Genomic DNA, 4,652 nt, shown 5'->3' with positions numbered 1-4,652 from the left:
GGACAACCAGTCACCCATTAGGTAGAATCCAAGGGAGAAGGTAGGGGGAAGAAGGGTGTTACCAACTAAGACTAAACAAATCACCCATTAGGAATAGTTGGTAGAGTCCAAGGTAGAAGGGGATGGGAGAGGGTGATACCAACTGAGAATAGCCCAGCCTAACACCCATTAGGGTAGTTGGTGTAGTCTATGGCTGAAGCGGTAGGAAAATGGGTGATACCACCTGAGATTAGGACAACAAATCACACATTCGGAGTACTTGGTACTGTCTAAGGAATAAACAGGTAGGGGGGGCAAGAAGAGTGAAACCCTCTGAGACTAAGCCAATCGCCCATTAGGAGTAGCTGGTAGTGTCTATGGCAGAAGGGGGTGGGGGGAAGAGGGGTGATACCAGCTGAGAGTAGATCAACTAATCACTAATCAACTAATCATTGAAAGTACTTGGTAGAGTCCCAGGCAGAAGGTGGGGTGGAAGGGTGATACCAACTGAGACTAGGACAACCAATCACACATTAGGAGTACTTGGTAGTGTCCAAGGCAGTAGCAAGGGAAATAATGAGGAACCCAACTGAGACTAAACCAACCACTCATTAGGAATAGCTGGTAGAGTCCATGGTAGAAGGGGTGGGGGAAGGAAGGGTGTTACCAACTGAAAGTAGATCAACCAATCAACCATTGAAAGTAGTTGGTAGAGTCCAGAAGTCGGGGTAAGATGGTTGATACCAAAAAATCACATTAGGAGTCATTGGTAGTGTTCAGGGTAGATAGGGAGTGGTGGGGGGAGAAGAGTGAATACAACTGTGACTTGGCCAGTATATCTCCCATTAGGAGTAGTTGGTAGAATCCAGAGCAGAAGGATGGGTGGAAGAAGGGTGCAACCAACTGAGACTAAACCAATAACCCATTAGGAGTAGCTGGTAGAGTCCAAGGCAGAACGTGGGGGAGATGGGTCATACCAACTGAGACTAGGACAAGCAATCATCCATTAGGAGTAGTTGGTTGAGTCCAAGGCTGAAGGTGGTGAGGTGGGGAAAGTAGGATGATACAAACTGAGACTAAACCAGTCACCCATTTGGAGAAGTTTTTAGAGGCCACAGCATTAGGGGGTAGGGAGTATGATGCCAGCAGAGACTAGGACAACAACTCCCACAATAGTAGTAGTTCGTAGAGTCAACAGCAGAGGAGGAGTGTGGAGAAGGGTGATACCAACTGAGATCAGGACAACTAATCACTTATTAGGAATAGTAGGTAGAGTTCAAGGCAGTAGTGGGGGGCACAGGGAAGAAAAGGGAAACCCATTGAGACTAGGACAATCACCCATTAGTAGTAGTTGGTAGAGTTCAAGAAAGAAGAGAGGGAACAAAGAGTGATGCCAACTGAGAGGAGGCCAAGCAATCACCCATTAGGAGTAAATGGTACAGTCCATAACAGAAACGGGAGGAAGAATGGTGATGCCACCTGAGAGTAGGCCAATCAATCACCCATTAGGAGTAGTTGGTAGAGGCTAAGGCAGAATCCGGGAGGAAGAAGGGAAATATCAATTGGGACTAAACCTACCACCCATTAGGAGTATTCGGTACAGTGTATGGCTGAAGCGGTAGGAAGATGAGTGATACCACCTGAGTTTAGGACAACAAGTCACACATTAGGAGTACTTGGTAGTGTCTAAGGAAGAAACAGGTGGGGGTGGTGGCAAGAAGAGTGAAACACACTGAGACTAAACCAATCACTCATTAGGAGTAGCTGGTAGTGTCTAAGGCAGAAGGGGGTGGGGGGAAGAAGGGTGATACCAGATTACAGTAGATCAACTAATCACCCATTGAAAGTAGTTGGTAGAGTCCAAAGTAGAAGGCGGGGTGGAAGGGTGATACCAACTGAGATCAGTACAACCAATCACACATTAGGATTATGAGGTAGTGTCCAAGGCAGTAGCAAGGGAAAGAATGAGGAACCCAACTGAGAATAAAGCCACCACCCATTAGGAGTATCTGGTAGAGTCCATGGGACAAGGGTAGGGGAAGAAGGGTGATACCAAATGAGACTAGGACAACCAATCACCCATTAGGAGTAGTTGGTAGGGTCCAAGGCAGAAGGGAGGGAACAAAGGGTGCTGCCAACTGAGACTAGGCCAACCAATCACCCATTAGGAGTAGATGGTATTGTTCACGGCAGAAGTGGGCGGCCCAATGGAGGGTGAAATAAACTGAGACTACAGTAATCATCCATTAGGAGAAACTGGTTGAGTCCAAGGCAGAAAGGTGGGGAGGGAGAACAGAATGGGTATACCAACTGAGAATAGGACAACCAATCACCCATTAGGAGTAGTGGGTAGACCGCGGCACCTGTGGCTCAGTCAGTAGGGCAATGACCCCATACCCGAGGGTAGTGGGTGTGATACCAGCCCCCGGCAAACTGCAATAACCGAAATAGCTGGGTGCTATGGTGGGTGCCTGTAGTCCCAACTACTCGGGAGGCTGAGGCAAGAGAATTGCCTAAGCCCAAGAGGTGGAGGTTGCTGTTTGCAGTGACACCCTGGCACTCTACCAAGGGCGACAAAGTCAGACTCTGTCATGGAGGGGGAAAAAAAGAAAAAAGGAGTAGTAGGTAGAGTTCAAGGCAGCAGCGTGAGGAGGAAACAGGATATCAATCGAGACTAAGAGAAAAAGTCACTCATTAGGAGTAATTCCTAGAGTCCAAGGCAGAAGGTGGGGAGAATGAAGGGTAATACCAACTGAGACTATGACAACCAATCTCCCATTAGGAGTACTTGGTAGTGTCCAAGGAAGAAGCAGGCGGGAGGAAGGGAGGAGAGTGAAACCTACTGAGACTAAACCAATCACCCATTAGTAGAAGTTGGTAGTGTCCAAGGCAGAAAGGGTAGGGGGAAGGGTGATACCAACTGAGAGGAGGACTTCAAGCCTAAAGGGGTGGTGGGGAAAGAAGGTTGATACCAACTGAGACTAAACCAATCACCCATTAGGAGACGTTTTTAGAGTCCATGGCAGTAGGGGGTAAAGACTGTGATATCAACAGAGACTAGGACAAGAAATCCCACAATAATAGTAGTCGGTAGAGTCAAGGGCAGAGGAAGAGTGTGGTGAAGGGTGATACCAACTGAACTTAGGACAAATAATCACTCATTAGGAGCAGTGGGTAGAGTGCAAGGCAGTAGTCGGTGGGGGGGGAGGGAAGGGATGAAAGGGGATACCCATTGAGACTGGGAGTATCACCCATTAGGAGTAGTTGGTAGAGTCCAAGGCAGAAGGGAGGGAACAAAGGGTAATGCCAACTGAGACGAGGCCAAGTAATCACCCATTAGGTGTAGATGGTACAGTCCATGGCAGAAGAGGGAGAAAGAAGGTTGATACCACCAGAAAGTAGGCCAAGCAATCACCCATTAGAAATAGTTGGTACTGTTCAAGGCAGAATTGGGCGGGGCAACGAGGGTGAAATAAACTGAGACTACACTAATCATACATTAAGAGAAGCTGGTTGAGTCCAAGGCAGAGTTGGTGGAAAAAGACAGAAGGGGGATACCAACTGAGGATAGGAAAACCAATCAACCATTAGGAGTAGTGGGTAGTGGGTAGTGGGCCGCACCTGAGGCTCACTGAGTAGGGAGATGGCCCTATATAACAAGGGTGATGGGTTTGAACCTGGCCCCTGCCAAACTGTAATAACAAAATAGCTGTAGGTTGTGGTGGGTGCCTAGGTCCGAACTACAGGGCAGGCTGAGGCAAGAGAATTGCCTAAGCCCAAAGGAAGGAGGTTGCTTGAGCAGTGACAGCCCAGCACTCTACCAAAGGCGACAAAGTGAGACTCTGTCTTGGAGGGAAGAAAAAGAAAAAAGGAAAAGTAGGTAGAGTTCAAGGCAGTAGCACGGGGAAGAAAGGGGATATCAGTTGAGACTAAGAGAAACATTCACCCATTAGGAGTAGTTGGTAGAATCCAAGGCAGCAGGTGGGGAGAATGAAGGGTAATACCAACAGAGACTTTGACAACTAATCACCCATTAGGAGTACTTGGTATAGTCCAAGGAAGAAGCAGGCGGGAGGCGGGGAGAAGGAGAGTGAAACCCACTGAGACTAAACCAATCACCCAGTAGGAGAAGCTGGTAGTGTTCAAGGGAGAAGGGGTAGGGGGAAGAAGGGTGATACCAACTGAAAGTACATCAACCAATCAACCATCAAAAGTAGTTGGTAGAGTCCAGAAGCCAGGGTAAGACGGTTGATACCAACAAATCGTATTAGGAGTCATTGGTAGTATCCAGGGTAGATGGGGAGTGGCGGGGGGCGGAAGAGTGAATACAACTGAGACTTTGCCAACAGATCCCCCATTAGGGGTAGTTGGTAGAATCCAGAGCAGAAGGGGGCGGGAGGAAGAGGGTGCAACCAACTGAGACTAAACCAATAATCCCTTAGGAATAGTAGCTGGTAGAGTCCAAGGCAGAAGGTAGGGGAGACGGGTGATACCAACTGAGACTAGGACAAGCAATCATCCATTAGGAGTAGTTGGTAGAGTCCAAAGCAAATGAGGGAGGAAGAAGCATGACACCAAGTGAGACTAAACTAATTACAAATTAGGAGTAGTTGGTAGAGACCAAGGCAGAAGGAGGGGTAAGGGTGATACCAACTGGGACGAGGACAACCAAT

The sequence above is a fragment of the Otolemur garnettii genome, unplaced genomic scaffold, assembly GCF_000181295.1.
Source record: "Otolemur garnettii isolate 467f Iridium unplaced genomic scaffold, OtoGar3 scaffold00190, whole genome shotgun sequence".
Lineage (NCBI taxonomy): Eukaryota > Metazoa > Chordata > Mammalia > Primates > Galagidae > Otolemur > Otolemur garnettii.
This window is presented reverse-complemented; position numbering follows the sequence as displayed.